Source organism: Epinephelus lanceolatus, chromosome 13 (genome assembly GCF_041903045.1).
Source record: "Epinephelus lanceolatus isolate andai-2023 chromosome 13, ASM4190304v1, whole genome shotgun sequence".
NCBI lineage: Eukaryota > Metazoa > Chordata > Actinopteri > Perciformes > Serranidae > Epinephelus > Epinephelus lanceolatus.
The window spans coordinates 35,679,173-35,702,576 of record NC_135746.1 but is presented as its reverse complement, the minus strand read 5'-3'; the positions used below and the strand labels follow the sequence as shown (position 1 = coordinate 35,702,576).

General features: G+C 41.3%; 1 long non-coding RNA gene and 1 pseudogene across 2 annotated transcripts in view; one reads left to right on the top strand and one right to left on the bottom strand.

Moving 5' to 3' along the window:
- Window positions 1-23,404, top strand: part of LOC144466564 (uncharacterized) — a 270,562-nt gene that overhangs the window by 40,168 nt on the left and 206,990 nt on the right. The window contains exon 1 of one of the 2 annotated variants that reach the window (XR_013493173.1): window positions 20,477-20,542. The exons of the other annotated variant lie outside the window; for it this stretch is intronic. This is a non-coding gene — a long non-coding RNA (uncharacterized LOC144466564). Of the gene's footprint in view, window positions 1-20,476; window positions 20,543-23,404 lie in introns of those variants that run through there. 2 annotated transcript variants of the gene reach the window in all.
- Window positions 17,427-18,225, bottom strand: LOC117270932 (gamma-crystallin M2 pseudogene; annotated as a pseudogene).

Sequence of the window (23,404 nt, the reverse complement as noted above, 5' to 3'; positions counted from 1 at the left end):
TAGGCTCTTACAGTTTGTAAGCGGCAAGTTAAGCAGAGCATCCCAAATACAGGACCTTTAGGGGTTTGGCTCAGCCACATTGATTGGCAGTAATGTCTTGATATTTTCAGCCTTTTTCTTTTCCCATCTTATAAAACATATATAGTAAAGGACTTTAAATCATCTTCTTAAAGGTGTGATTCAGATTTTCTTGAGTTATTTAGAGGTTTTTGATGCATGTTTCAATAAGAGAACCATAATGGACAATGCCTTTTTAAAATATCACAGTGACTTACTACACATTTTCACACATCCCACTTCTTTCTATTATCCAAGCTCTCACAGGCTCTTGCCTTAAATAGCAAAATGAGCTCTTACATCATATCCAGTGTATTTTGATTACAGGCAGTGAACTAACTGAGCTGTGTATGAGGAGAATCAATGCTTTATCTGAACTAATTTTGTTTTGCTGCTCTTTTTTTTGTTGAGAATAAAAGGTCTCCAGGTTTCCCCAGTGATAGGGCCTTCACTGGTTACGCAGTCATCTTGTGTAAATGGGGAATTCAGTTACAAGTGACAACAGTGTTGGCTGAGAGTCTCTGGCTTGTGCGTCAGCAGCGTCTTTGGAAGAGAGAAGGCAATTTAAAACAGTAGAAACTGCCTGAGGCGGTCACAGCTGCTCATCCATCCACGTTAAACACAAAATCCATCCTACAGTTTCTCATTTTGGTCCTGATGCATTTTACCCGACAAATCTATAGAATGAGATGCTGTTATGTATCCAGATTATTTAATGTGGTTTGGTTTAGTAGTGTGTTTGTTGTAACCATGGCAACAGCAGTCAGCCTTTTTACATGAGCTCCACATATTCAAATATTGAACTTCATCACCTGTTGCTTTGTACGGCATTAAGCAAATCACACTGCTGCAGTGAGAGATGTCATCAGTGGATTTGCATGTTTATCTATTTACTGCAAATCACATGCACTTTACATCATGATCATTTTTCAGAGCATGTGTAGAGGGCATAACCTTTGCTTTAATGTTGTTATTGGTTTACTAATGTTTTTTTTTTTTTTTTACTCTGTTATAAAAATCACCATGCAGAGAATTTGAACTTGTTTGAAACACACAATCTCTCATGTCTGCTTTCAGTGTTATCTGTGTTACTTATTGAGTGATAATCTAAGTGTATGATGTTTGTATTACCAGCAATAACAACATAGACATAATTGTCACTGATGGATAACCAAACTCAAGCAGGTCTCAAGATGATTTGATGAACAGCCATGAAATAAATGAAGATCAGTAGTTTCATAATGGGTAACAAAGGCACATTCAAAAAGTGCACACTATGCTTTTTGAAATAAAGTAATTACTGTAAAGTATACATATTTTTTGTAAATTGGCAACAATGTGGCAAAAACATAGGTATGATCCTTCAAACTGTCTGTCAAGCTCTAATTTTTAACTATCAAGGGTGTCAGCTCCAGTTAACAGGTAACTAACCAGTTAATTTTTTTATGAGGAAAAAAAAAAAAAAAGACGTGACATACAAGCAACCTTTCCTTTTAGTCTGGTGCTCCATTGATTTAGTGAGCTTTAGGGCTGCTTTTCAAAGCGCTATCCAATAAGAGGTGATGAAATTTTAATGTTTGCTATGTAAATGTTTTTTCAATTTCCGTTGGCTTTGCCGACAGACAGACATGTTAACATGTGGATACATTGCCCACTGCCCAAACTCCATCTCCACTGGTTCCTTGCCCACTCTGCAGTGTGCAGCACCTGTGGCAGAAGGGAGCTTATGTTAGCTAGCTAGCTGTGCTGCTCATTTGGCAATTCCAGTGGCAGAACGTGCTCCTGTGGGAACATTGTTCTCACCTTCCAGTCTCCCCCCAAATCGCCCCTATGAGTAAGCTGCTTCATTTTGCACTGTAAAACCCTTTTAGCGTGGTTTGCAATGTTAGCAACACTAGCCGTGCTGACACTGCTAATGGTAACAACAGAGCTAACAGTAATAACTTGCTAAAGAAGTTTTAAGGCTCAAACTTTAGCGACTTAGTCGCTTGGGTGAGCTGGGGGAAACTGAGAGGTGGGCACACACTTAATAAAATGGAGAAGGGTGAACAATATAAAAAATCACCCCCCTACGGTTTTTGTACCAGGCTAAACACATTAATTTCTGCTGTAAAGTTGGGCATTTCAACATGGGGGTCCATCGGATTGACTTGCTTCTGGAGCCAGCTTCAAGTGGCCATTAGAGGAACTGCAGTTTTTGGCACTTCGCCCTGGCTTAATTTTTTGAGCCCCAGAGGTTGCTGCTTGAGACAGATGGAGTTAGAGACCAGCTGGTGAACAAAGTCCATAATAGAGCTAAAAGCAGAGTGAATATGGGACTTAAATTCATCAGGTGGACAGACTCAACTCCATATTAATTCTCTGCTCTGTGTGTGCTTAAATGTGTGTATCAGGAAGCTGTATGTGAACATGTTTGTTAACTTCATAAGGGGAAACTATAATACAGCTCTAATTTATAAATCTTAGTCTCTTAGTTAAAGTAAGAGAGGAAGATTTAACTCCAGTTGTATATTTTTCCTCATGTTTAAGGAAACAAAGATTTCATGGCTTTTGAAGCCTAGAGTGGCAGCACTACTTCACTTCTATTGAACCTGCTCAGTGACTCAGTGTTACTCCTGCCTACCAGTGAAGAAGTCAATTATTTCTCCAGTCAAGGTTGTGAATCAGAATGACAATTGCTACACCATGCCAGTTCTACTGCTTCCCCATTTACTTTCCAGCACCTCATTAGCATTCCCTTTGAATGGGTGATGCTCAGAAGGAAAGGGATGGCAATCCATCTCTCCTCAGGGGCTTTTGTGTGTCTGTGGTTCTGGAGAGAGAATGGGAGGAATTGTTTCCTACATTGTCAAAGATTCACCATGGATTTTTTTTAGGTTTTGCTCTGGAGATGAAGATCTGTGTTGTGTCTCAGAGTGGTTTGGAAGACTTCACTGTCTGCATCTTCAGACAAACAGCCGAGAGTTATGACCACAGTCTTTACAGTGCAGTGCATGAACATAGGGCTTTAGTAGTTGAATATGAGGTACACCTTGACTGTACTGCCAGAGAAGAAAACTTATTTCTAAGTCTTTTGATTTCATGGAAGATATGTTTCAATTGCCTTTGGACGAACACTTTGAAATCCTTGTGTCTTCTTCTTCTTTCAAATAGAGAAGTTACATAGAAAATCATTCATGGAAACCCTTCAAACACTCCTGCAGCAAAATACACCATAGTTAAACTCAATATAGTACTGAACACTCGTACTTTTGCTAAAATAAGGCAAAATACACTGCCTCTAGGAACCCTTTTAAGGTTGTTGAGGGTAGCAAACACAGTTCAGAAGTTGTAATCAAATAAGTTAGACCTTGCAGATGTCTTATAATCAGTCTAAAACTTGTGTTGCCAGTTAAACCATCAGTTTGGGTGAATTGTCTACAAATGTACACATAAAAGGTCACTCTAAAAATCTGCAGTTTGGACACACAACACAATGCCACAGATGTTCTGAGGGAGCGTGCTGTTAGCATGTTAACTGCAGGAATGTCCATCCAAAGCTGTTGCCCATGAACTGAATGTTCATTTCACTATGATAAGATGTCTCCAATAAATTTGGCAGTACATCCAACCAGCCGCACCACCATGGAAGTCCATTACAGTGATGAACTGTGCAGGAATTTTTTTGGTTGTTCACACCAATTACTGCACCAGCTGTTCAGGTAGCTGGTCTCACGTGATCTTGCAGGTGAAGACGCTGGATGTGGAGGTCTTGGGCTGCTGTGGTTACACGTGGTTTTCTTTTGTGAGGACGGATGGATGTACTGCCAAATTCAGGGAAACAGTATTGTCGACAGCTTATGGTAGTGAAAATATCATTCAGTTTATGAGCAAAAACATAAGTGTTGCATTTAATATTCTCAGTATAGGTCATGTATGTATTATCATGTATTGATACAATGTATTTGTTTGGAAAATGTATGTGTTTAGTAAATACATTTTTGACTTCCATAGTGCAAAATCTGCAAGACACTGTAAGTGACATAGCCCTTGATTGTCAGCAGAAGTCTGAAATGACAAGCTATTAACTATGTAGTTTACTGAGGCATTGTATCTGAGGTCATTTGAGTGCATTTGCACAGAAGTGAAAGGAAAAATGAGCAGACCAGGAAGCAAATAAAAGAAACAACATGAGTTCCTGAGAAGTTAAACAATAACCAGTAAGAGCTGTCTCACAGACATACAGAGTCAGTGCGTGTTGCTACAGCAAATATCCCAAAATGTCCATTGGCTATTTGTGGTTAAAAAAAATAAGACTGCCAAAACATGTCACGGTCAAAATCATGCAAAGTCAAGCCAGAGAAAAATGTGCTTTGCATTGTGTTTGAATGCACCATTGACAGGAAAAGCTGACACTCAAATAAAAAACAAAACAAATCACATTTCCAAATTCAAAAGTAAAAAGTCCTGATACTGATCCCCAATCTATTTTTTAATGCATTTGGTTTGTTACAGCAAACCAGTTATGTGTGAGCTGGTATTCCCCAGCCGTAGCAGTCACTCGTCCCACCCCCTCCTCCCACCACCTCGTACTCCCTCTGCAGCAACTTGTGCCTCAGCCTGCTTCTGCTCTGGAGAATCCCGGTGACCTAGATTCAGCCAGAGTTTACTGCCGGCTCCAGCCTGGGCTGTTTGCACTCCGCTGCCAGCGCCAAATCCACGCTGCGCTCGCACATCAGCGCTCTGACCCACATCTCCATGGCAACAGCTCCACAATGCCCCGACGATGCAGCGGCAGCAGCGGCTGGCAAAGGGGAGAGAAGTGTAGGGCTCTCTGACCTGCAGAGCAGCGGATGGTGGGGCTGTACCCCCTCTCATTTTGGTTTTACCCTCCCCTCACCCCCTTCACTCTCACTCCCCACTCACTGCCCTGCATGCTGATGAGTGGATTACCAAATACACATATGAAGATGTAATGTCTCCATGGTGTGCGTTTACCCCAATTTGGAGGTTGACTTTTTAACGTTATTGTTTCCAGTGATAGAGGTGATAGATTTTTCTTGCCCATGTCTCCTTTAAGCCTCTCTGGTGACTCCCGTTGCTCCTCCCATCCTGTGCCATATGCTCCCATAATTCACTGCCAGTTGCTTTTTTTCACACCACGTGTTGAGTTGCTCTGTCAGTGGCATGCACCCTTTCTCCACCTTGACTATTGTTCACGTTCAGGCCAAACACTCAGAAATATTATATTTTATTCAGGTCAAAGTGTTTTGTTTGATTTTTCACTGGAATTGAATCAGATATTTATACAGAGGGAGGAATTGGGAATGGACAGTGACAGTGACAGGATTTGCTGCTAGCTACAGCAGTTTTTTCACCGTTCACACAAAGGGAAGCGGGCAGTTTGGGTTCAGCTCACATTACAAAGTTGGCCAGTATCAGTGTCCTTGTCTGTTGCCAACAGAACCGCCTGGAATAAGACTGGCCCCGCTCGATTTTATCACAATAACACACTGTCACTTCACATTTACGCTGGGTGAAACCTACCCTGCCAACTGCCACCGCTCGGCTCAGATAACAGTAGTGACAATCAGCACTCTGTCTGTCTGTTTCTGAGTACCTGCTGGGGCAGTTTGTAACATAGCTAATAGCCACACGGTGACTGCCAGGCAGACTCTCAGGACAAGCAGATCCCACCCATGTTCACTCTAATATTCAGTAAACCATAGAAGTCTTAGCTTAGTTTTAAAACGGTTGTGTTTACTGGACAAGTAATAGCATTGACTATCAAGTCTATGTGCTACAGGTGTAGACATCCAAAATAGAAAAGTCCTGATGTGTAATGTTGGATCCCACTTTCCTTTTAACTGGTCTCATCAGTTAAGTTACTTGTAAACTGAAGCTGGATCACAGATGAATTCATGTTTCCTATCAGACTAAGTCAAAATGCATCATCCAGACTGGCTTACCATGCACCCAACCTGGGTGTAATAAACACAGGTTCTAATAACTACGGAATTATTTATGTAGGACTTATTATATATGCTATAAGCCTGTAGTTTGAGCCAAAGTCTTCATTTGAAATCCAGATGCTGTATCGTACACTTTTGCCTGCACAAGTAGCCTATTCAAATGACTGACAGGGCTGGGCATATGGTTTTCACGTAGGGTTACTGTCATTCTGAATGCATCCGTAGCCACATATATGTCTCTGTTAGTCAGATCAGAAATCTGGTTGCATTTCTTTTGCTTTTTCTGCACTGCATGCAAATCTGGATCAACCAGGATGTTCTGATTCCAACAATTAATGCAAATTCAACCAATCCCCATGAATTCTGCGTGACCTTGAAATTTTGTCCAATCACTGCAACTTTTTCCACAAATTTGACCCATAATTGTAGTTTCTCATGTGTTTCACCAATCAGAATATTTCCCACATAACCAAATCACATCACATCACCAAACTCACTTCTTTGTTTCTAGTTGTGTTTCTATTGTGTTGTGTTTCTATCGCACCACTGTCATGTCCTGAGGGACCTGAACATGCTCAGCTTTGACAACTATATTGCATTTGCAAATGCCAATCTTATACGCAGGTGTTTACATGGCCAGGCCCCTCAGGTTCTCAGTGACATGGTGCGACCGTTACAGGCCGTGGGACTGGTCACTAGGAATACCACTGCAGGGAAATGTAAAGTGCCGTACTGCAAGACTTCCTTTGGCCAGACATCCTTTGTCATAAAGGGAGCTAATATATGGAATGGACTGCCTATCCAACTTAAAACAGAACAAAACTGTCAACATTTCAAAATTAAACTGAAGGGATTTTTAAAAGGTAATCAGTTATGTAGTCATGTGTAGGAGCGGGTAGGTGGGTGGGGTGGGAGGTAGGGTAGGTATATAATATGCATGATGTGTATCTGTATGTAAATATGTGTATTTGTTGTTGTTGTGTATGTGTATGTTGTTTTGTATGTTTTCTTTTTTAAAGGCCCTTCTAGGGACGGGCATTGGAAATTAGCAGTAGCTATAAATGCTGTGATACATTGCATTGGTTAATTGCTGTGCAATTCTCTATGTATATGTATCTGTCCCTATCAAATAAACATGAAATGAAATGAAATAAAAGTTGTGAAGATGCAGACGTGTGACATGAACATTTCACATATGCCCCAGTAGGTATACTGTAGCTGCATTTGGAGCAGCTACATGACCCACCCACCAGCTACATTGCTTGCACACCATACCTACACTTCAGTTCATGATCAGCCCCCTTTGCTTCTTGGTCTGGAAGTGAAAGCCCTGAAGCAAATGCTAAGTTAGCATTTAGCTAGCTATGATGTGTTAGGTTAAACACATGTGGTTAGGATAAGGGTATGGGTTACATCTCGTATCTTCATGTACAATGAATTATAAAATGGATCATTGCTATGTTTGGTCTCATATTTATTCACTATATTGTGGTGTAGTAGCAGGATTCAAATAACCATTGTGTTGGTGGGTTAATCTTTTACTGGTGATGGGCGCCGTTTGTAGAGTCATGTTGTGTAGGCTACAAATGAAACGTGGCTGCAGCTATACATGTCTCCATTTACCAACAAAAACTACTGCTAAAGAACGAGCGAGGTAATTCCCTGATGTTCTGTACGAAAGCGAGGGTAAACTGTTTTTCCCAGTGTACAATGTTGTGGTGGAAAACAAACGGCCTTGACTGGCAAACACAGAGACTGTTGCATTTAGATCTTTTGCATGTAATTTCCTTGCAAAAAAACACAACTTAAAACATCGCAACATGCATCGCAGTTTTTAGAAAAGCTGCTGTGAAAATCCCCCCACTGAGGTAAGGTTGATTCAACCCTGCCTCAGTTCAGGGGTGATGATAACGCACCTTTAGCTGTTTGGTAATTGCTAAAATACAACAGAAGGAGAATCAATGAAGTGAAACCTGCAAAATAGTTAGAGCAGTCAGCTTGAGGCCGCTCTATCTCACATGGCGTACTTATGACTAGGACACGGGAAATGCACTCTTTGCGTTATGGCAGTCAATGTATGGGAAACTTATTACCATCACTCCCCAATCCCAGCTGTGCTGAGTTTACTGTGTTCTTGTGGGAAATGAGGAGATCAGAAACTAGACGCCAAATATGATCTCTGTACATATTATGCGCACACATGATAATCCATTTCACATAAGTTGGCTCAGTGAACTTGTGCTAATGATGTTACGCCCTCTTCCTGCTCCTTGAGAGAGCTTAATAATAGACAGATGCATGTCACCTTTTCAACATCTGGCTGGAATGTGGTGGCTTGAGACCAGTTATAATCTGTTTGTTCATCATATCTATGCTTCTTTACATTTACACTTTCCAGGTTGTCCCCAGAAAAATGGGAAAAATCATGACTAATGATTGTGATCATAGATTTCACTATAGAATTCTGATCTTAATCAAAGCTAACAACCGAGACCTTTTTAGATGGAGGTCCCTAATGCAAAATATTTTCACAAAGGGGTCCCTGACATAATTTATATCAGCGTAGGGGTCCTTGACATGACAAAGTTTGAGAACCACTGCATCAGACCACTTTATCCACAGCATTCACCGTGTTGAAATTCCATTATACATATATCAATGATTTATCCTTGCCTTGAAACTGAGGGATGATTTAATGTAAAGAGTGTGTAACTACAACTGTTGGCCCAAGTATTGCGTGAACAATGACATTGGACTGGATTGGATTGGACTGGACTGGACTGGACTGGATCATATTTTTTTTATTCCCCAGTATACATTTTCATGAAATGTTTGTCCTCAGGAAAATAGTAGTCCTTATACTGTGGATAGCTGCATCCTGCATCCTGGTTACTAATACTGGACCATCCGCTTCATTACATCATGGTACATTAAAATTGCAGCTAAATCTTACTTCTTAGAAGGATCCATTGGTCTTATGGCGTGTCAAGAAAGTGCCAAAATAATAATAATTTCCCATCCAGAAAGTCCTTATGCTTATCCTTAATCTTATGGTCAAATGAATCCCAGATTGTATCCTTTAAAGAAATGAAGTGGCCGCAGGCAGAATGGTCCAAATATTTACCCACAAATTACGGCAATAAAGAGATGTTAATGTGAGGGATAATGTGATACAGTCTGTTTGTGCCGACTGACAACACAAGTGCAGCTGTTTGCTTCAGTCAATGTGTGAAATAAGATTCTTCTCACTCTTGTAATACTGAATTCTGTCATCCCTATAACAGTTCACACCTGTTTTTTTCCCATGTACGTTTACTAGGGAAATCACAGTGCGTCATTATGAAAGGCCACCACCACCACCACACACTCCCACACACATACCCTGCTATCCTTGGCCTTAGGGTCATTGGTCTGATATTCCATCTGAGCCACCTTTCTCTGCCCTAAACAAGCTTTTCCAGTCTGTTAGCTCTATTCCATGGCAACCGCAGAAATAAAAGTCTGCAAAACAAAGAGTCCAGAAAACATAATGTGTTGAATACAAATCTCCCCCCAGTGAATGCAACTAAATGCCTTTAGTTGTGTCAGAAACCTAATAGGGAGGTTGTACCGACTCAATTTTCTTTCCAACCTCTGAAACTGATCCTTCAGACTGAATTTCAGCCCAAGGCCCCAAACAAGGTCTTGTAAGGTTTTTGTTAACTTTCACACAAGCTTTCACTAGTCAAAGGATATTTCCAGTTTCAGGGTTTTACAATGCGAGTATTTTACATTTCACATTTGCCCTAAAAAGTAGAGGTGTGAACCTGAAAAGAACATTTACGAGTGCAGTTTGTGAGTAAGGATCACAACCTACTGCTACTAATACTAATCTACCAATTTTTCAGAAAATACTACTAGTCCCACAGTTTGACAAACAGTGTGGGACAGTGCGACAATCACAGTAGAGTTTTCTGTGGTCACGTAGCTGGTGTTGGGTGAATAACATGGAAGAAAATGTATCAGTACAATAGACTTTTAGACATCGCTAAAAATAAAGCCCATTGATTTATAATTTCAACAAAGCTTCGCACTTTGCATTAACTAAGGCAGCTAACATTAATGTTACCATGGCGGCTAGTAACAACAGAGCAGCTGAGAACAACTTTACCAAATTTTCCATAACCTCGCTGCCACTTTGACATCCTCTGGGAAAAGGGGACTGAAAATATAATGCTATAGATCTAATGCATCCCAACATTTTAGCCCAAATTGTTCCCATGGCTGGGGTGTTTTGATTCCATAATCCTCCAGTGGTTTTTTACTGTGTCATTGCACACAAGAAGTGGGGTGGAAGAAGTGCTAAGATATTTTACTTAGGTAAAAGAAACCATACTACCGTGTAAAAATACTGTTACTAGTAAAAGTAGTAGTAGTTGTTCATTTCAGAACAATGCATGCCAGACTGTCACAATCTGTCTGTCTGTCTGAATAGATGACCCTCATCAATCAGAACGTTTACATGCACAGTTAAGTCAAGCTACGGTTATAACTCGACTAGGCCATTTAATTGGACTACTGTCCTTGTCCCAGTACACAAGCATGGGAGGGAAATCGGTTTATTGACCGAATTGACTCCACTACGATAAATGGTGGTATTCAGCTTGTCAGTACCGGCCTCTTTTGCGGTTGACCTATTATGTCACAGACCAAACAACTGAGCTTCATCCAGCTGTTCCACCACTTTTTTGAACAGATAGCCATTCTGTGTTTTCCTCCCATCCATGTTTAAAATACTCTTTCAGCTGACACAGTATGAACTGTGCCTCCTCGTCTGTCCAAAAATGCACTATTCTGAATGTAGATTTCGCCATGTCATCTTCAACTTCCAGGTCAAGGCCGGGGTGGAAATTGTGGAGGACACACTAAGCGTCTAGGCCAGTATGGGTCTGATTGACTGTATAGATGCAGAAGTCTTGCATTATCTGAGTGTTAGTCCCTCTTTGAGAATTACGATTTATTCTGACTCCGGTCGGACTATGTTTACATTATTTGAAAAGTCTGGTTTTAGTTGGACTAATAAAATAAATCGAATTTCTCTAATGTTGTGTAAACATACTGATTGCTACACTCCAAGATCACAGCAAATACCTTGGTGAGCACCATTTTATTATTACCAAAACAACTGGGGGAGGGACCGTCAGAGGTTTTTTAACAGTCTGACAAGCTTTTACTTTAAAGCAGTCTTCCCCTCTGTTCTCTTTTAATTCTCTCCTCTGCATATTTGGGAGGACTTTCGGTTGTAGACTGATCCCCCAGCCCCCCCTCCAGCCCCCATTTCCCAGCACCCCTAAGCCGCACAATAAATCCAGACTTGCTAATTGTAGTCCAGCTGTTGGGTACCAGTTGTGCCATGATCACAGACTGATGCGTGTGTTGATGTGAGCACAGGCCGGGGGCCGAACACACTGCTTCCTCACACAATGAACCACCCAGAAGCCCCTAAAGTGTCTAATCCTTTCCCACCATTGTCCACATATTCCTGACTACAAGTGGCAACGGTCATTCATTCGATTGCAATTGTTGTTGCTCGTGATGTATTGAGAGTTGTGTTGGCTCACTCTGGTTTGGTTTCCCTAGTAGTGTTGTTTGTGCCTAAAAAAAGGCTGCCCCCCTTCACCCTATGCTGTTTTTGAAACGGTTTGAGCCTTCTTATGTCTCGATGTGACTCACAAAAGCTGCTTGGATAGCAGTCCTCTCCTGCCAGGCTCTGTTCTCGTTTTTGACTAACCCTTGGTGCCACTGTTGCCAGTGCCCACAATCTAACAAACAACAAACAATCTAAAATGTGGCCCACGGACTCGTTAAACCTGCTCAGTAACTCTCAGCTCTGTTTTGCCAACTTGTACCCTTTAGAGGAAGTCTCATGTGTTTGTCAACCTGTGTCACTGTTCAAATTAGCCGGCTTAGATGGTGGACAGTGGATCCATATAGATGAGCTCATTGTTTGGTTAGGGATTAGCCTGCTCACATCTTTTTCCAAGTGGATGATTTTGACCAAACAGGAGCTTGTCACATTGGATAACTGCCCAAGATCACAGAAGGCTGTATTAAAACATTGAACAGAGTTATTTTCAGCACAGTCCATGAATTATTTCTGCAGCTGTCCGACTTCTTTCTTTTTTCATCTCAGACAAAACACTCGCTGTTGTCTGCTCGTAGCTAACCCCCAAAACACAATCTTTCCCTACCAGACAGACATGTCAGACCAGGTCTCAGCTTCTGTTGAGAGACGTGTGTGGAAAAAGTGAGATGGGAAAATAAATCAATTGAAGACCTCGATGTGCCAGCCGTAATGGCTCCTGAATTGTATAGTTTTGTCCTGCACCATCACTGCCTTCAATGGTGCAAAGTTAATGTGAAGAGGCATTTGGCAGATGGCTGCCTTCTCTTCATGAAAGGATGTGAATAGGGATATTTTGCCTCTTTCCTTTCCCTTCCTGTGATCTCTCCACAAGGCACCAAAGGCACAGAGTGAAGCAATGGACATAAGACAGAAGCAGTTAGCATTAGACAGTCCTTAAAATTTGTGTTTTGGTGGGTGAACTCATATTTGTCCCTCCACCCCTGCTGTGGGCTGTGAACAGGGCTGTTGTCTATGGTCTTCTCTGTTTGGGAGTAGTCACTGAAGGTGTCTCAGCTTTAAAAAGCTCAATATTACACAGCAGAATGAAGCAAAGACTGATGATTTCTGACATGAGCTATCATATCGCTCATTCTTCATCTTTTAGAGCCCTGGGATCTAAGGGTCCTGATGCAACCCCATTCCAGCTCCACAGAACTGATGCACTGACACACATCGCTTCATTACTACTGTTGAGTTTTATATTAAGTTATATTCTTGAATGCACCACAGAGACGAGCACCTGTTGAGAATCTTATCACTAAATTAAAGGGATTTTAATTGTGGTTATCGGGCTCATACATATAGCTGGATCCTGCTACGCTGACGAGTAGGTGGAGAATGCCCATTTAATTGTATTTATTGTTAGGTGTTGTAGAAGGAAGCCAGGTGAGGTAATGTTGGTATAAAGATCGAGAAAGTTTGTGTAAGGAGGATGTGGGCTGGGTCAAACAAACAGGACTTTCACCAAGAAGACCAGAGTTTGTGTCCCATGTGAAACCAATAATCAACATTGAGTTATGTTAACTAGGTAACATATCACATTATATTAGCAACAAAACAACTTATTTCAAGGCAAACCATTCTGTATTGTCTTAGTTTAACCATGTAGTACTGGCACCTGACCCCAACAGGAGTGAAAGTGAAACTCAACAGAACTGCTCCCATGCCAACGAGCCCATTTAGATCTGGAATTAACATATGTGTTGTGTAATCCGGTCACAAGTGGACAGCACTAAAAACAATGTAATATCTGTGCAGGGCAGTAACGAAATCTGAACACAAGTGGACAACTGGAGACGCATTATACGCACAGGTGTGAAGAGCAATTTGTCTTGGCTGTCCACTTGTTTGGCCCACTGGTTGATGAGAGTTCTGAGACATTCTCTCTGGGTTAACCACTATGGATGACCCCCATCACATTGCACATGCTAACTCAATCCAATGTTAATACAAAAATACTCATTTGTGCAGCTTTAAAGGGCCAGTGTTTAATATTTGGCATGGTTTATTGTCAAATCTGAATCTGAATATTCTACCCATTAATATGTTTACATAAGTGTATAATCGCTATAAAATAAAATTCGTTTGGTTTTTGTAGCCTTATAATTATGCTTTTATATATATATATATATATATATATATATATATATATATATATATATATATATAGCAACGGCCTTGCTTTAGAGAGGTCGCCATCTTGCGCCGCCATGTATGTACGGCAGCCGGAGTGGACAATCCAGCCAGCCAGAGAATGCGTTTCGCGTGTATAAATGAACCAACAAAGACAGCAGAAGGAAGGAAGAAGGAGGAGGAAACAGCAGGGAGTGTTAGTAGTTCGTCGATAGAGAGTAGAGAAAAGTTTTTTTAGTTATAAAGTTTGCAAATGGACCACACTTACCACGCAACAGGAGAGAATGAACCCGAACCGTCATCTGCGAGGAAAAGAAGAGGCAAAGAGGGGCAAAGAAAACGGGACAAGCGGCGGCAGAGAATAAACATCGGTGTTGTTTTTCAGTGATGGAGGGGGTTCATGAAGGACAAAGGGCTTCAATCCGACGCTGGAGTGGCATGTTTTCTGCTGGACAGGTAAACTACTAAAATAAATGCTACTATTTGTCAGCACGTAGTATAATAGCATTACGTGTCGGACTCGACAAGTAGGGAGTGAGGAGGAGAGTTCGTAATGTTACATCATCTCCAGGTAGAGCAATTACTGTAAAACACTTGCGAAAATTTTAGTCTTATGTCAAAGGCATAACAGGCATAACATCCTCCCCTCCTCCTCTTCCCTCTCTGTGGCTGAGGCACGTTGCCTGGCCCTTCCTGCACCTCTTCCTCTCCCTCGTCTTCCTCCTCTCCCTCTCCCTTGTCTTCCTCCTCTCCCTCTCCCTCCCCCCTCTCCCTGTCTCCTGTGGAAAATCACTCTGCAAATGCATATTATAATATGTAACGTTAACGGTTATCCTACCAACCTAACGATTATTTGCCACACTGTGCCATGACTTTATTTTGCATTACTGCGCTAATGTTTGCTCGTGTTATCAAAACAATTAGGAATAAAACACTCCTAACCTCTCACTGATAACCTATAACATATCGTAATATGGTTTAGATCTTCACCTCATTGCTCGTTGCTTCGGATATGTTACCGGCAGAGATGCTGCTCTCTGTCATGGACGACGCCATTTTTCCAAAGTGTTTTGGTCCTCGGAGGCCACCGTAACTTTGCCGACGGGAGGGGTGAGCACAGACAAGCGAGTGAGCGCTGCAATCTAGAATCTAAACGCTACATGTCACTGTTTCAACCCATTTTACACACTGGCCCTTTAAGTTTTGCATTTATTTGCACTTATGTTGTTGGAAGAAGACAAGAAAATACACAGACAAAAAAATAAGAGAAACTGCCACGCAGCCAATCAGACAGCTCTCTGTCAATGACTGCCTCATGCCAGTCAACAGTCTGACTCAACTACTGATACAGGCTGACTAGTAGAGTACCGAACTGCAAAAATGGCAGTTGGGCACACATGGCCCAACAGCACCCAATGTCAGACCGACTGTCTGCTGCTATCAGGGCTCAAAATATGGTGACAGCAGTTGTCCACAAGATGCCTCTCAATGTTATTGGTAATCACAGCACTTTTCATTTTGCATCTTTTTCTCATCCTCCATCTGTGCTAGCAGCTGTTTCTTGCGAGGTTTGTGTTTTTGTTTTTTTCTTTTAATTTTCAGGTCTCAATAAGCTATTTGTGAACAACTTTGATGCATCCTAAGTCCGTTGGTTACTGGGGCATGGACTTGGGCTATTTGAGTTACAAATCCTTTAGTCATAGCCACCAATATTTAGGTTAATATTATAGTACAGCTATGAATAACTGGGCAGTACCCCAGATGAGCCATTGGCTTTATTGTATCCCAGCTGCCTGCCTGTATGAGGCTGCCTGACTAATGACTGTTGTTTGTTCTGATCTACTCTAATTAGGCCTGAGTGGAGGGATGGGAGCTGTTCCACCTGGTTATGTGAGAAAAAGAGCAGACGAGGTCAAAGAAAGCAGACACACCTTGACCTGCAACACGGGGGCCTGATTTTCCCACAAACACAGAGACTTTATTAGGATTAATGCAGAGAGCTGCAGAGCCAGTGAACTTTCCAGTGTGGTCTGTTGAAGTGAATATAATTGGGGAATTAATCATCTTGAAAACGTATTTGTGGTTCATCTGAGTCATTTAATACAGTCTGTTTGCAGTCTCTAACCTCCCTTGCCGATGGTTTGACACTATCGGCCAGTTAAAGAGTCTGACTGGAGCAGACCACAGGGCTGATTGATTAATTGATAGTTATGTTAAGGGCAATTGGCATTGGTACTGTACTTGAGAATTGCGGTACTTGGCATTCCGACACAACACCACTTTATCTTGTTAAAACAGTATTAATTAAAACAGTATTCATTTTTATGACAAACCCTTTGAATTCTTTTGATCAGAGGACACTTACGGACTAAAGGAGTATGAATAACTTAAAGGGTAATCAAGGAATGGACACATAATCTGACGTAGCCAACAATCCGTTTTTAATGACCGAAGAACCTCTATAAAAAAAACGAAAAGCTTTGCAACTGACCAAATGTTTAATTGGGACAGGTGTTTATTTGTCAAAATGCGTAGCCACACCTGGCGAGTAAAAGGGACTAGGCGTTTAATAGGGACTAGGCTTTTTAATGAAGTTTTACGGTATGTTCAAGATGATACTGACTATGGCCATGTAAAATTTTAAGTTCTTTTTAGTCAACTCAAATTACTTTAAACACATTGACGATTCCTTCATATTTGAACTTTCTATTCAAATATATATGCATATGCATAACATATATGCAGTACGTGTTAAGAAAAAAGTTGCAGTGGTTGATGTTGTATATCTTTTGGTTTTTGGATTTCTTTGGTTGCCAAGAAAGGGATACTGGTACCAATGTAGATAATTTGATTTTGATACTTTTGATAAAATACATAACAATTTACTAACAAGTTAATCACATTCCTGACTGGGAGCAGACTGTGGGAAGAGCAGTTGAGGATGTCATATTTCTTCTAATGTATGCCCTGCTTATTCTACAGATGTTTGATAAATTGCTTGTGATGTTTCCCATATTTGCACATTCTTTTGCATTATGGCAACAAGCACTGATTCGGGTACAAAGTAACCACAATTTAGGCCCCTCTGGTCTGTCAGCAGTGGCCTCTGCTCTGCTGCATGCTGTGTGAATGTGGGGGGTGGGAGATCCCCGCCCTGCCCTATTGTACAGACAGAAAACAGAGTATGAATGAGATAAAAGAAAGAGGGAAGTCTGCCTGTATCACCAAAACCTCCACCAAAACCATGTTTTCTCCTTAAGCTGATATCACTCCCTGATGCCCACACAACTGAACGTAAAATACAAGTTTTTAAAAATGTAGATTAAAGCCACACCTAGAAGCTGTTTTAGGAGGACAGCCATACTGTGACAAAATTAACTGCATAAGCATTGATACGTGGGATATCGAATAAAAGTCATTTTTTTAATACTTCATCAAAAAGAACCACATTAAAGTGATGGATTATGTTACCTAACCCTATTTTAATTTGGCTAGATCAGCAGTCAAGGGGACTGACAAGTAAATAGGAAGGTTGACGATGTAGGTACCTTTAGAAAATGCAGGGAGATGGGAGAAAATCATTAGAGAGAAAAGAACAAAGAAAAAAGTGAACTCCAACGTAAGTTTTACAACGAAGCAGGTACTTTATTTGGGTTTATGTTTGCTGTTATTATTCAACGCATACAGTGGTTGTCAGTCTTTTTCAACATCCAGTATATACTGCAGTAGATGAATTGGTTAGTCACTAATTTTCAAGAGTTGGTTTAGAAACTAATTGCTGCACCGTGATGAGTCATTGTCTAGTAGCAGGAATCCATGATGCGCCTCATGCTCATGAACCTCATGCCGCTCATGCCCATGCCCATGAAGCTCCTGTACTCTCCGGGCCTCATGTACATCATCCTTCCTCTGAAGTGGGGCTGCTCGTACATCAGCCAGTGGCCCTCCATCACGTTGCAGGACATGCAGTTGGACATGCTGAAGCGGTCCATGATGTTCTCGCAGTCCTCCATCATCTCGTACATCTGCCCCATGAAGTTCTCCCTCTCATAGATCCTCATCCTGTAGGAACCTCTGTGCATGGGGATCATGCGGCAGGACCTGATGCAGTCGCTCATGCCCATCATGCTCATGTAGTCGGCATACTCGCCTCTCCTCATGAAGTACTGGTTTCCCATGAAGTTGGTGCGGTCGTAGACCATGAAGCAGCCACTCTCCACCCTGCAGGAGTGACAGCGGTTCAGGTAGGAGGACATGTCGGGGCAGTCGCTCATGCACTCATAGGAGCGGCCCTGGAAGTTCCTCTCCTCGTAGAAGATGATCTTGTTCATCATGCCCATGTTGCTGGGGTTCATCTTTGCCAGGTGTTGTCACTTGAGGCGATGCTGCTGCTGCTGCTGCTGGTGATGCTCTTGGAGCTGAACTGCTTGTCTACCTGTTGGAAAACCTTCCTTTTTATACCTGACAGGCAGAGGTCCCCTTTGTGAAAACAGCCTGACGCAGCAACATACCATAGAAGACCATAGAGAACTGAGGGTTGTCCATTTTTACCGCTGTTCCCCCAAAAGACCCGACGAATCCTTTCAGACAAAACATTTTTCAAAGGGTTAACACGAAACAATAGCACCTTTGTAACTCCTGCAAAGCTTACATCACCGTACAGCACAAAACCATCCTTAGCTTTGGAATTTTGCTTTGTAGTGTTGTCTCATTCTTAGCAGTTTGCCAGAACCACCATTAATATTGTCAAAGAAGGTTCGTTATGCAAAAGGTTTGCATATTCTAACAGACTGACAATATTCTCAATCATTTATTGAATATTTTAGAGCAGTCACTTAAATGAATGTCACTGATGTTACATGTTCACAGTGGTTTCCACATATACTTTAAAAACATACTGACAGTGCTATATTTACATTTATATAAATTCAACTCAGTTTGTTACAGTGTTAATTGTCTTGTCAAGATAGATGTCTCTCTGTCTTCAAAGTGAATTGAGGTTTGCAGGGTGTCATAGATTATAAAACATTCAGCTACAACATACCCTGGTGAGTTAATGTTTCTCGGTCACAACTAAGGCTGGGTATTGGTATTCGGTAAGGTATTGACGAAATAACCCAGTGCCAAGTAGTATTGAGACTTCTCCAGTCAAACAATACCTGCATTTGATCCTTTTTGCAGGAGTGTGGACTTCTGGACTTCACAAATTCAGTGACTTTAAATTCGACTTGACAAAATCAAAAAAGACTTGCAACTTGACTTTGACTTTTGACACCGATGACTTGTGAGTTCACTTTGACCTGAACCTTTGACTTGAAAATTCCTAATAACTTCCCCAAAGCCAGTGTAGGAGGAGAAAGTTATGAACATTTATCCAATATGAGATGAGTTAAATACAACAAGACAGGATAGAAACATAGAAAATTTATTCTGTTGTGGAACTGGTTAACAGTGTTACATGAAAGTACAGCATCAGCACTTCTTTTCCTGATTGTTTGTTGTTGTTTTTACAAACTTGTTTTAAGAAATAAATGCAAGTTTTAAGAAGCATTCCTGGCATTACATTTGGTGAAGAGCACATTATGACTTGCTTAGGCCTCAAAACTCAAAGGTAAGGACTTGGGACTAGATTTAAGACTTGTCAGTCTTGACTTGGGACTTGACTTGACACTATAGTGAAAAGATTTGAGCCTTGCAAAACAATGTGTTGGTCCCACCTCTGCCTTTCTGTACCCAGATCTAGACAAAACTGACAATTTATATGTCACTGCAAGCGTTCTCGGATTTAACACAACATTTTATTGGCCCACTACCCCAGCAGCTACAATCCATACCAACTGTGTCCAGCGCAGCGTGATTGACAGAATTGTTTGTATAATTATTTAATAAATACTCTGATCATTTGAACACTTTTAAAACGTATTCATGTAAAAATGATTTGGATGGGGAGCAGTGGAGGTGGCATTTTACAGAACTGAATGCTTCCATTTGTATGATGGGTATTGAATGAAGTAGAAAACAAAGAGTCAAATGAAGTATTCATTATACATTACTATAAGTATAACTTTAAGTGTACTGGTATTGGTATGGTTACTTTTATAATACACTCTGCCCTAGTCACTACTAGTGTCACTTTTAGTTGATTCTCTGGTTTCAGCATATCCAGTTCTTGTCAAGTGGTTATATCGGACCGTCTTTATAGTGCCGACCTGAGGTTAATACTGTGTGCAGTGGCAGGGAAGAAGCATCCATGGCATGCAGCCACTCAACGTGGTGTTTTGGCAGTAGTATTAATAGTAGTAGCAGTACCTTGACAGATGGGACTGACTTGACTTGACTCTCCACCTGCTGAATGTCGCTTTTTAATCCTCACTACTGCTCTGAGTTAGAATGGAGGTTTTCAAAGAGCTGAAGTGCTTACTTCCATTTTAACAAGAAATGTATGTGTAGGAAACTCCTGGAGAACAGTTGATCCATTATGTTGTAATAGCTGGAATTTTAGGCCAGTGTCAGTGTAATTACTCATGAATACAGCTGTATTGTTTAGAAATGAATTGCATCTGTTGTTTGAGACAGATGACTAAAAAAAGGAAGCAGAAACAAATCCAGTCACAGAAAAGGTGTCACACTCTCCTAGCGAAACTCGTCATTGTCAGGTCAACAACTAAACTGGCAACTAAAGAAGAAGGAACAGAGGAGACATGTGGTAGCCTTTCAACAACAGAAGGAAGTTGTGGTAGGTGGAATACACTATGCCATTGATTGTTGTACGTTGGAATTTGGCAATAACTATACTGGAGTGTTACACGGGGAATTCTGTATCCAAAAACACCGTCTGTCCACTTACTGTCCCACTGTCTTTCTTTTTTACCTTCTCTGTACCTGCTCTTGAAATCTTATCAAACAGAGTTCTAAAGCATAGTATAAACTAAAAGGACACTTGGAGAGTGCAGATCCTGCCAAGGCCAAATGCCCTGTCTCACTGTTAACGTCAGTGGAAAATAATTTGTGTATCCACCCTGTGATCCTGATCTGCTCCAAAATTTAATGGGCTCATCCTTGGCCTACGCTACACTCCACCAAGTTTCATGAGGAAAAGGGCCAGTAGTTTTCTTTTTTTTTTTTTTAAATTCTGCTGACAGACAGCAAACCAACAAAGAAGCAAACCAAACCGGAAACACAGCCTCCTTGTTGGCTAAGGTAACGATGAAAATATCTCAGTTACAGACATGGCTGACAAAAACATACATGAATGCCTGTCTTTAAAAGATGTATTTAAATTAGCACTGAGGCCACACAGCAAGAGGGTACTGACTCTGAATCTGCGAGGCAGCTTGGGGCCCTCCTCTGTGGAATTTGTATGTTCTCCTAGTTACAACGTGGGTTTTTTTCCAGGTGCTATGGCTTCCTCCCACAGTCCAGAGAAATGCAGGTTGGGTTACTTGGGTTAATTGGTGACTCTAAATTACAGTAGGTGTGGATGTGAACATGAATAGTTGTTTGTCTCTATGTGTTAGCCCTGTGATTGACTGGTGACATGTTCAGGGTGTACGCTGCCTCTCGCCCAATGTCAGCAGAGTTCAGCTCCAGCTCCCCTGTCCCCAGAAAAGCATGAGCAGTTACAGATAATGGATGGCTGGATACGAGAATGTTGATGTAGAACTGGTGAATACTTTTGGCTGACCTCAGCTACAGATATCCGCCCCTTCAGAACTGCCATAAATGTTTTAGTCGAGCATTAAAAGGGACAATAGAAACATTGAGCATCAACAGTGTAGAGCTGCTAAGTAAAGATACAAGGCAAAACTATTAATGTAAAAGGCTGCTATTAACACAGAAGTTGTGGGTGACTGAAACCAACCCCAGTTTCATGTAAACTGTGACCATATCACTTTCACTTCTTATTGGTTCCAGTATTGCTTCACTCAGCATACCACTCTGTTTTGTTTCTCTTGAGCTTTGTGGCTTAGATGTTTTCTCCCTCGGCCATGACAGCGAAGATGAAAGCATTTACGCCCTCATTCATGCAGGAGTTGCAGCAAATGAGGCTGATCGTGTTTTTACATAAATGTTTTACTAAAGATGAAGACTCCCTGAAGCCTATACAGCTCAGTGGCTCAGCTGTATATTGGGACAGCGATGTTGCGATCAGCTGACTGAACCATAACACTGGATGTTATCGTACTGCCAACAACACTTTGCTGTGTGGCCACTCCATTAAACTCAACATGGTTGTTAAACTGAGTTATGGCATCTCTGGATGCTGTTCCAGGTTGAGCAAACAGCAAATGTCAGCACTAAGTGCTCGTATTCTCCTGCGGTGTTTGTCCACAGAAAGTATAGGGTGTGGAAGAGACAGAGCAGCAGAGGAATTCCTGTGCTGTTGCTTTAGGGAATGTGCCTCGACTCCTAACATCACTGTAATATACAGTAGGGCTTGTACCAAACTATAGGTTCAGTGTTGTTACTGGTAGCACAATTACCATCAAGAATGAAAAGCTAGGGAACAGAATACCTTAATTACATACTTAAATCTGAAACCTGAGGATTAGATTAAAGGGATGGTTTACCCCAAAATCCAAATCACATATTTTTCCTCTTACCTGTAGTACTGTTTATAAATCTAGATAGTTTTGGTGTAAGTTGCTGAGTGCTGGAGATATCGGCCGTAGAGAGTTTATCCTTCTTTCCAATACAGTGGAACTAGATGGCACTCAGCTTGTGGTGCCCAAAGCGCCATAATAATACATTTGGAAAAACTTGAATATTTCTTTCGGGAAATCATGACCTGGTTACTCAAGATAATCCACAGACCTTGTTGTGAGCAATTTCATGTGGAGCTATTTTCTTTTTACCTAACTACACCCACCAACCATATCACCTCGCAAAGGGAGGAGCTCAACAAGTTTCCATTTATAATGTATTCCATCAGCTGAGAATCTGTACGCAAGAACAAAATCCTCCAAACAAAAGTCTCTACACACTCTCTCCCTCTGAAAGAAAAACCTTTTAATCCCCTTTCTCACCGCATAAAAAAACCACTAACACCTACTAACATCTGGCCTTTGTATGTAATGGGAAAAGTTGCAATTGGCATTCCCAACCAGATCAGATGACTCTGTAGTAGTCATGGGTAGTTATTGGCTCTGGCTCGGATTGTCAGTGATGACTTTAGCATTGTATGTACAGTACAGGCCAAAAGTTTGGACACACCTTCTCATTCAATGCGTTTTCTTTATTTTCATGACTATTTACATTGTAGATTCTCACTGAAGGCATCAAAACTATGAATGAACACATGTGGAGTTATGTACTTAACAAAAAAAGGTGAAATAACTGAAAACATGTTTTGTATTCTAGTTTCTTCAAAATAGCCACCCTTTGCTCTGATTACTGCTTTGCACACTCTTGGCATTCTCTCGATGAGCTTCAAGAGGTAGTCACCTGAAATGGTTTTCCAACAGTCTTGAAGGAGTTCCCAGAGGTGTTTAGCACTTGTTGGCCCCTTTGCCTTCACTCTGCGGTCCAGCTCACCCCAAACCATCTGGATTGGGTTCAGGTCCGGTGACTGTGGAGGCCAGGTCATCTGCCGCAGCAC